We start from the raw sequence: 11354 nt of genomic DNA, 5'->3' as shown, positions 1-11354 counted from the left end.
ATTGCAGCCTTTTGGCTGGCTAAATATTAGGCTATTCAACTTTATATCATAAGTATTTGTAATGGGCGTCGTATAGAGGGGACCAAGGCGCAGCGTGTTGAGTGCTCATATTGTATTTTAATGAAATCAAACACTTAGACAAACAAAACAAAACCACAGCCAACAGTTCTGTCAGGTTACACAAACGAAACAGAAAACAACTACCCACCAAAACCAAGTGGGAAAAGGCTGCCTAAGTATGGCTTCCAATCAGAGACAACGATAGACAGCTGCCTCTGATTGAAAACCATACCCGGCCAAAACATAGAAACACAAACATAGAATGCCCACACCCTATCACACCCTGACCTAACTAAACAGAGAAAAAACAGCTCTCTTAGGTCAGGGCGTGACAGTACCACCCCCAAAGGTGCGGACTCCCGGCCGCAAACTTGAACCTATAGGGGTGGGTCCGGGTGGGCATCTGTACTTGGCGGCGGCTCTGGTTCAGGGCGTAGCACCCCCACCGCCCGCTGATCCCCCCGCTTCTGTGTGTCCGGAGGAACCAGACCGTGGATCATCGCCGGAGGCTTTGAAACGCCGCCGGAGGCTCCGGACTGCGGATCGTCGCCGGAGGCTCCGGACTGCGGACCGTCGCCAGAGGCTCCGGACTGGGGAGCGTCGCCGGAGGCTCCGGACTGGGGAGCGTCGCCGGAGGCTCCGGACTGGGGAGCGTCGTTGTAGGTTCTGGACTAGGGACCGTTGCTGCAGGCTCCATGCCATGGATCATCAATACAGGTTCTGCGCCATGGATCATCACTGGAGGCTTCGTACCATGGATCATCTCTACAGGCTCCGGGCCATGGATCATCCCTACAGGCTTCTTGCCATGGATTATCCTTACAGGCTCCGGACCATGGATAATCTCTACAGGCTTCTTGCCATGGATTATCCCTACAGGCTCCGGGCCATGGATTACCTTTGGAGGCTTCGTGCCATGGAACATCCCTTCAGGCTCCGGGCCATGGATCATCACTGGAGGCTTCGTGCCATGGATCATCTCTACAGGATTCGGACCATAGATTATCACTGGAGGCTTTTCTCGTGGAGCTGGAACAGGTCTCACCGGACTGGAGAGACACACTGAGGACCGGGTGCACAGAGCAGGCACCGGACGTACTGGGCTATGGAGGCGCACTGGAGGGAGAGTGCGAGGAGCAAGCACCGGATGTACTGGGCTATGGAGACGCACTGGACGGAGAGTGCGAGGAGCAGGCACTGGACATACTGGGCTATGGAGGCGCACTGGAGGGAGAGTGCGAGGAACAGACACATGCTCCCCGCGATAAGCACGGGGAGTTGGCTCAGGTCTCACCCCTGGCCCAGCCAAACTACCCGTGTGCCCCCCCAAAAAAATCTTTGGGGGCTGCCTCTCATTCTTCCCCGGTAGGCTACGATACCTGTCCAAAACCTGGCCCCAAGTCCAGTTTCTCCATTCGATCCACTCCTCCATCGACCAGGTATCCATCTCTGCCCGGGCACGCCGCTTGATCCAATCGTGGTGGGTAGTTCTGTAACGGGCGTCGTATAGAGGGGACAAAGGCGCAGCGTGTTGAGTGCTCATATTGTATTTTAATGAAATCGAACACTTAGACAAATAAACAAAACCACAGCCAACAGTTCTGTCAGGTTACACAAACGAAACAGAAAACAACTACCCACCAAAACCAAGTGGGAAAAGGCTGCCTAAGTATGGCTTCCAATCAGAGACAACGATAGGCAGCTGCCTCTGATTGAAAACATAGAAACGCAAACATAGAATGCCCACCCCCTATCACACCCTGACCTAACTAAACAGAGAAAAAACAGCTCTCTTAGGTCAGGGCGTGACAGTATTATATTAGACAATCATGAAGGAACATCATAATTCTACAAGGAGCAGTTACAACAGCAGGAAAATAGCTTTAAATGCTTTGTACAAATATGGTAGATTCAACCAACAAAATAATGGACGATCTGACCAGAGAGGTCCAGGGCTTGACAAATAGTCTGTATTTTTCCCAGGGAAAGCTTGACGAGTTGAAAAATGACTGCATCACAACTAACTGTCAGTCCACGAGAAAATACATCAACACTGTCTGTGAATCGATTTAACATGAGTACCTCGTTTCCCATATTATGTCTATCGCTAATAAGCTACAGTACCTAGGAAATGGCAAAAAATAGTCCATATGTAGTCTCAGAAATAAGGCTAATGAAATCAATAACTTGCTAACCTCAGATAACATTCAAATATTAGCCATCACTGACACTCACTTAGATAATGAATTTGTCAACACAGGAGTTGCAAATCAGAGGTATGACATCGATAGAAGAGACAGAAAGAAATAGGGTAGGAAACAGGGTAGGTATCACTGTATATGTTCCTACAGGATATCATGCCAAAGGTTGTTGAAGTGTTGTGGTTGCAGATTCACGTGCCACATCTAAAGCCTATTCTTTTGGGGGGCTGCTATCGGCCACCAAGTGCTAACTGTCAGTATCTGGATGATATGTGTTGAATGCTTGATAGTGTATGTGATGTTAACAGAGAGGTCTATTTTTTGGGTGACCTAAATATAGACTGATTTTCATCGAGTTTTCTGCTCGAGAAGAAGCTGCTCACTGTAACCGATGCCTGTCATCTGGTTCAGGTTATTAATCAAGCTACCAGGGTGTTTACAAACAGTACAGGAACAAGATCATCCACATACATTGATTATAATTTTACTAATGCTGCAGAACTTTGTTCTAAAGATGTATCCCACCCATTGGATGTAGTAACCACAATATAATAGCTGTATCCAGAAAAGTCCCAAAGGCTGGACCTAAAATAGTGTATAAGAGATCACGCAAAACATTTTGTAGTGATTCTTATGCTGAAGATATAAAGAAGATTGATTGGTCTGGATTGATTGGTGCTGGGGAGCATCCAGATGCTGCACTTCAAGCATTTATGAAATTGCTCCTTACAGTTATTGATAAACATGCACCTATTAAGAAACTCACTGTTAGAACTGTTAAGGCTCCATGGATTGATGAAGAACTGAAAAAGGGCATGGTGGAGAGATGAAGCAAAAGGAGTGGCTAATAAGTCTGGCTGCACATCTGATTGGCAAACTTACTATAAATTGAGACATTATGTGATTAAACTAAGCAAAAAGAATACGAAACTGTAACTAAGATAAAGCTGTGGAGAACTTTAAATGAAATGATTGGCAGAAAGACTAATTAAGACGCTCCCTCTACCTTGCCTCTGGACTTCCTCTCATCATTATTTGGTCATGAGAGGAAGCCCCAAATGGACGATTCAGGTTGTTCTCCTTGTGCTGCTACAAGTGGAGCAAGAACAACAGAAAACACATTTGCGTATGGCAGAGAGGTACAGTGTTTGCAGCGTTTTGTTCAGTATATCAAATCAGGCGTTCCAAATATAGTAATATGCAAAAACATGCTCCAATAGGTTCTTGTTAGGACCTAGGTCATGCTTAGCTCTGCCTACCTCCTTGTTTATTCTGCCCACTGTGTGACAGTGATTCCCATTGTAAAAGGCTCATCTTTGCCATCTTCAGTTAGTTATAAGAATCTTTCTTGGACACATAGAGCAGGACAAATAAAGTGTATCATTTTGATTAGACTTCATGGTACATCTAGTGGTCTGTAAAGTGCTAGGACATGAGGGAAAGAGAGTGCAAAGATATGGGGCATGGGTTATTAAAAGTTCCGGGTTTGCACTGCTATGTTTTTTAGGCGTGTTGTCCTGATTGTTAGTGCTCTGTAAACACCTTCAGGAGAATACAAGTACCCTTCGTCTGAAGGGAGCTTGTTGAGAGCAAGTGAGGGTATGCATTTTGACAGGATCAGACAAGATGAAAGTGACTCAAATGCAAATTTCATGAGAGTGGCTTGTACCACTGTGTCACATGTTCCGTTAAACACATGAGCCATCCAATCCAGGTCATGTTCAGTAGTCTGGTAAAGTAGCACCACCCATAAAGTCTCCTACAAAATAAAATGAATCGGTTAAATCCAGATATATCCACAAAATAAAAAGAGAGTAGTGACTGTTTCCTGAAGGTGGCCTTGGTCCAATAGTGTTTATATCACCCCTGCACTAACTGCATAATCTGGGGAAAGGTTGTGATGAATGAATAGGGTCCAGCAGAGCAGTATCAGGCCATGGCCCTGTTGTTGATTTATGGACACCTTAAAGAGGCATTTGAATTAAGTAGGCCTCTAGTCTTAGCCAGACAGTGGTGAGAGAGAGAAAGGGAAGAAGAGAGAAGGGGTAGGTAAAAAGCAAAGGGAATAAAAAGGAGGGACAGACAGATTTAATTTATGTGCTCTCTGACTCCTGCAGTTGCATGGGAAACGGTCCAGGAACAAAAGACAATGCCAAAGGACCAGTCAGCTCATCCCCCTCTGATGGGCTAAAATGTATCTCTGCTATAGTATCCAGAGGACTATAGAATGAGTGATAGAATAATACTATATAATCCATGTCTGGTATCTATCTGAAACTAGTTCACTGAGGATAACTCTGATGATATATAAATGGATGTATGATCTGCCACTCTGACATTGCTCGTACATGTATTTATATATTCTTAATTCCATTCCTTTACTTAGCTTTGTGTGTATTGGGCATATGTTGTGAAATTGTTAGATATTACTTGTTAGATATTACTGCACTGTCCGAGCTAGAAACACAAGTATTTCGCTACACCCGCAATAACATCTGCTAAACACGTGTATGTGACCAATAAAATTTGATTTGATTTGATCTCTGTGGTTACTTGTGTCTGTATAGGGTGAACTCTGAATTACTATATGCTAAAAGGTTTTATGGTCCTCTCAGGAATTATGTCTTATTTACTTCGGTCTCATTCCCCACACAAGCATTTCAATCACAGGAGGTTGGTGGCACCTTAATTGGGGAGAACGGGCTCGTAGTAATGGCTGGAGCGGAATTGGTGGAATGGTATCAAATACATCAAACACATGGTTTCCATGTGTTTGATGCCATTCCATATACTCCGTTCCAGCCATTATTATGAGCCATCTTCCCCTCAGCAGCCTCCACTGATTTAAATGCTGTGACACCCTGTCGAGATTGGGCCTGGGCGAGTTTAGGTTACTGTAAACTTGGTATTGTTTGATTGGTCAATGGTGGTTGGTTTTGGTTTGAAAGGTTATACCTTAATTTGTTATAAATGGAATGAAATGCCTTTGCTCTCTCTCTTATCCTGTATCCAGTCCATGGAGGAAGGTTGTATGATCAATTATAATTTCGTAGGCTTCTAGGCCTTAGGCCTAGTAAGCATCTCTTTGTTCATGCTTTGTCCTCTAAATGAAATCTATATACTTGAAATAATGCCTTGTAATACTTGTTAATGCTTGTATCTGAAGCTTTATGCATTGAATGTGAATCCATTAATTGTACAATGTTAATTAAATATCGGCCTTTGATATAGACCATTCTCAGAGAAAATGTTGGTAGTCTATGTTAACTCATTGTCTAATGCTTGTGTGTATATTTTTATTATCTTAATGGAGTCAGATAAACATTTTAATAGGCTAACTGCTTAGTCTTATTACGAGTCACACGGGAGGTATATATAATATCATATATACTGTATATACACATGTCAAATATTACTGCCCACTACACAGACTGACTCTAAACCCATTATGAGTTTAAATCTGATGTATTTCCTTGGTAAAAATGTTTTAATAAAAAGTTGGGTCACTATCTGTATTCAGGCATTCTGTCCCACTGAATCTTAAGTAATTGGATTAGTCAAGAGCACACTCTGTTTTGATTATGGAACCATTTGGCATTCAGTTTAATAATCTCTTGCATCATTGGCATTTTTAGTACATACAGTAGGCTAATGCTCTAACGCACAGATTCATGCCCACCAGCCTATGGTTCAATGAGAATAAAGCTGCATCTCCTCTTTTGTGGACTCTGAAACAGATATCTCTTATTTACCTGGATGAGTTGCTAGGTGATAGGTCCCTGAAACTGAATTATCTTTGCCGTGACAGTGTTTGACAAAGTTTGATCCATTTTGTTAACTTGTGACCTGATTGGGGGGGGGGGGGGGGGGTTAGGGGCAGATTGAAAGGGAATATTTTCCATTTCATAACCCATGAATGGGACTCAAACAATATATGGATATCCTGAGTTGGACAGGTAAATATTTGCGTTCCATCTCCATCATTCACAGAATAGGAGTAAATATTACAGTGCATATTATTACGACTATTTACAAGGTTTGTGTTCCATCAAATGAGCAGGTGCTTTTAGTAGGCCTTTGCTATTTACCATCACATTGTTACTGAAGGTCTTTGTTTAGACAATGACTAGTTGTCATGTAAAAAAGAAAATTAATAGAAAGACATAAATGGTAATAAATTATGTAATCTGATGCACCACTACACTTTTTAAAGTCACAATGTTTCACAGCTAAGATTTAATTTCATGGACACAGCTGATGGATAAGACTTACTTGGCCCAGATAGTCTCCTCCCTACATTGATATGAAAAATACTTAATTGAATTACCCTGAGCTTGGGAAAAATAAAGTTGCAGTCATATTAGGATGAAGAGTGGCTGGAGCGTCAATAGATAATGTTATGAAATGAATATATGACTATAAGTAGAGATCAAGCACAATGATGGAGCATCACAACTTTCACTTCCTCCTTGTGACCTCATCCTTGACTTTCATATTGAAAGTTGAATCGGCCTATTGCACAATTACAAACTGATTTAGACAGTTATAGAATATCCATTCATAATGAGACTTGGGGCTCTATTCAATCCGCATCAAGGAAGTTCAGCTTTACAGTGTGATTGAAATTTAAAGGTGCAATACACAGAAATCACTCCGCTATTTCCTGGTTGCTAAAATTCAAATAGTTCGCCTAATTTCAGTTTATGTGACAAAGCAAGTAGTTATTGTGTAGAGAATCATTGTATCATCTAAACCCCTGTGAAATATATTTTTCATAACCAAAAATGTCGAATTTTCAGTTGTTTGAAGCTGGTGTTTTCTCAGATAACACAGAATCTAGAAAGACGAAGTGAAGTCAGCACTTTCCTAATGTGGAGGATGACCTCATTGCAAAAGCAACAGCCCAGTCTAACCAAGTTTCACGAGTTATCAACAAAAATAGGTTTTGAGCGATGTAAGTAAAGTAACGGACCCAGAAGTGTTTTTTGGTTGTAAAGTTGTGTTGAGTTGTTTAAGGTTCCAAACTTATGTAATTTTTTTAAACCTATCTATTGACTAAATGAGAGCATAGGTTTCAAGTATCATGCTAGCTAATCTTGGGTGTTAGCCTGGGAGAAGTTACAGGAGAGACGGGTGGGACCAAAGTAACAAAATGTAAACTGATGACCTGGAATACATTTTTTAAACATTTAAGCACAGGCCATTGTCTCCTCTAGTTCATATTGCTTTTATAATGTTAGCAAAATATCAACAAGTGACTGAATGTTAGAAAAGGATATGACATCATAAGAATTATCTCTTAATCAATTGAGCTTTAATCGACAGGTTAGTGGTAAAAAAATATATCTTTATGATTCTGGTGGTCAATTACCTTAGGTCAAGCCATGGAAATGTGATAAGCATGATGAGTTTGTCGTTTGTAAAGAGAATAAAGAAGTTATTCTATCAAGATACGAGGAGCGGGCATTACAAGGACAGCTGGAGCGCACCTGATTGGTAGGGCTAAGTATGAACAGTCATTGAAAATGACATTCTCATTAAACTGAGATGAGAAAATGATGGTTAAATCTGCAATCAGTAATCTTTTTGGGCAACCAGACCAAATTCATATAGAAATTTGTGTTATAGATCTGTCATTCTCATTGAACGCAAGTCTAGTGGTAGATGTATTCTATGTGCACTATTTCTGTTTCCTGTTCTTAAGTTTCATTTTTATGTCTTTTACTTTCGTTTTGTACACCAGCTGAAAATAAAATATTTTGGGTTATGGAAAGTATATTTCACAACGGTTCAGATAGTACAATGATTCTCTACACTATACTTGCTTGTTTTGTCGCATAAACTGAAATAAGGCAAACTATTCGATTTTTAGCAACCAGGAAATGGCGGAACGATTTCTGCATAGTGCATCTTTAATCCAGCTATTACGTGATCCAATTTAGTCAGATTAATATTGTAAGGCAAAATATTGTGGTTGTGCAACATTGCAATGTTGACGCATGGTTCATTTTCATAAATTGTTAACCTATAGCATACATTTTTCAAATCGACACAAACATGAAATGATGGCTGATAGTACATTTGTTGAAAGTAATGAGCATTACAAACCAGAAACGTGGAGATAAGATATTGTGCACTTCTCATCAGCTGTTACTTCCATCCCAAGGCTGTGTTACTCCCACCCTGCCTGCAGGTACAAAAGTAAGGTTGCGCTAGTTCTGTTCTCGGTCTATTTGATTTCAACTCATTTACCCTAGAAATTAAATTACATTTGCTAATGGTAGAGGACATGTATAAGTTGTTTGTCATAAAATATGGTGTCTCTAGCTCTATCTACAGTATCTCTGAGTAATTAGTAAAAAAAACAAAGTGTACTTTCCTGCTGGTTCTCCCCTACAAAACCGAAAGTAAAAGATGCAAAAACAAAACTTAAGAATGGGAAGCATAGAAATAGCACACATAGAACATATCTACAGCTTCTTAGACTTGCTGTCAATGAGAATGACAGATCTATAACATTTCTATGTGAATTTGGTGGGGTCGCCCAAAGAGTTACATATTGCAGCTTTAAAGGTAATGTTCCTGCTTTAGCGGAGACGGCATTCACAGAAAACGATGCATATGTAGGTTCAATCTGAAATTACCTTTACATTTCTATCTATTTCTATTTCTATCCCAGCTTTACAGATTGAATAGAGCCATAGAGACATGATTCACGAGAGTTGTGTCTATTTTCAAATGATTGTACATCCAGCGCTCGTCACACTTTAGATTTCGACTGTTTCTGCACAGACATCTCATTGTGTTAGGAGATGGCACTGTCATAAGATTTATATACAATCATTTACATGTTGGTTATTAGTAGCAGACACTCTTATCCAGAGCAATTTACAATCAGTAGTCTGTTATACAACACACTGAGTATAGTAGATTTACTACAACAATAAACAGGAGGTCAAAGGTCATTCTCCAATCTCCATGGTAAATCCTCAAGAATCTGATGCATCCTTCTGGAGTATAAATGCATGATTATGTTTTCATCCTGTTTAGTAAGTATAATCATATTTTTGTTCCTTACTTAAAGATACACTTAATTATATTATTTAAATAATGTTTCATATTACAGTGGGAGGGGAAGTTGACAAAAGTCCTTTATGAAGTGACAGCAGATATTTTCAGAACAATCATTTTTATGGATGTATATTTTAATGTATTGTTGGTGGCTGCTGTGTTAGGTAGGTACAATACACTATATCATTTGGAGGAAGAACAAACCTGATGAAACAACAACTTTTCTCCTTGTCCCGGCTTCCGCCGAAGTTGGTTCCTCTCCTTGTTCGGGCGGCGTTCGGTGGTTGGCGTCGCCGGTCTTCTAGCCATCATCAATCCACTTTTCATTTTCCATTTGTTTTGTCTTGTCTTCCCACACAGCTTGTTTCAATTCCATCATTACATGTTGTGTATTTAACCCTCTGTTCCCCCCTTGTCCGGAATTGTTTGTTGTAAGTGCTTGTGCACGTTAGTTATGGTGTGCGACGGGTTTTGTTCCCATTGTTTGATTGTTCTGTTTCCTGTGGTTTTTGATTATTAAACTGCGCCGTTGTAAACACAGTTTTTGCTCTCCTGCGCCTGACTTCTCTGCCGCCAGTACGCACCCCTTACACTCCTGTCTTCTTCAATCTTATAATGGATTTTAAATTTGCTTTAATGATTTTTAAAGCAGTTCCTGGACTTGCACCTAAATATGTGCCTGGTCGGTCCGTCAGATCCTCTGGCACTGACCTTTTAGTTGTTCCAAAGGTCAGAACCAAAACGTTTGAGGCTGTATTCAGCCACGATGGTGGTCCTGGCCTTTGGAAAAGCCTGCCGGAGGACCTGAGGGCCTAGGTAACTGTAGACATTTTTAAGAAAGATCTTAAGACGCACCTTTTTATCCATGCTTTTACTTATGGTGCAATACTATACAGATAGTATTACTATCTGCTTTTACCGGAAACTATTTTCTGTACATGGGACATCAGCCCGAGGCCTGTAATGCATTTTATCTTCTGAAGGAAGTAGGTCTACCTAATTTTTGAAATAACTCAGCTAACGCCCCCTTCTGGCTCAGCAGCCTGGTCTCATAGACTAGACGTAGCATAGTAAAATAAATACGGACACTCAAATTAATATAATATGTTATGTTTGGTATGGTATGGTAACAGACAGATGGTTACATAAGGCAAAATTGAAAGTAGGTTGGTTGGTCAGGGTGGATGGGTAGGTGTATAACGTAAATGTATAGCAACCCAAAGGTTGCGAGTTCAAATCTCATCACGCACAATTTTAGCTAATTAGCAACTTTTCAACGACTTACTATTTTTAGCTACATTGCAACTACTTAGCATGTTAGCTAACCCTTCCCCTAATCTTAACCCTTTTAGCTAACCCTTCCTCTGTCCCTAAACTTAACACTTTAAACTTACTCCTAAACTTAACCCTAACCCTAACTCCTAGACTTGCTAAAGTTAGCCAGCTAGCTAACGTTTGCCACCTATCAAGAATTTCTAACATATCATACATTTAGCAAATTCATAACATATTGTATGTTTTGCAAGTTCGTAACATATAATGCAAATTGTAATTCATAACATATCATAGGAAATAGGTGATGGACATCCGCAAATGAATACATACCATACGAAAGTAACATATCACACTAAATGGAGTGTCTCGGATCTTCATACAGAATAATACAAAATGCTCTGAGACCAGGTTGGGCTCACTGGCAGTATTTTTAAGAGTGGGAAGGGGATAATGAAGTGCATTTTATATAGGCCTCCAACATACAGTATACAAGTCCATACATCAATTACAAATATTTTGCACTGTTTCGACCTCTTCACCGTTCCTGCTGCATGACTAAAATCTTTGATGATCTGGGTGCTCAGATTGTGAATCCTGTTACTCTTTCCACCTCTTTCACCAGAAAAGAAGGACAATTTAATGAGAAGCGAGAAATAGACGTACGGACATTCAGCAGTATTTGCAGGCTCAAATTTCCTATTGCACAGCACTCCGAGAGCTCAATCGGGGTGCTTTCTTAGAACTAAT

Source organism: Salmo trutta, chromosome 35 (genome assembly GCF_901001165.1).
Source record: "Salmo trutta chromosome 35, fSalTru1.1, whole genome shotgun sequence".
In the NCBI taxonomy this organism is placed as follows: Eukaryota; Metazoa; Chordata; class Actinopteri; order Salmoniformes; family Salmonidae; genus Salmo; species Salmo trutta.
This window is presented reverse-complemented; position numbering follows the sequence as displayed.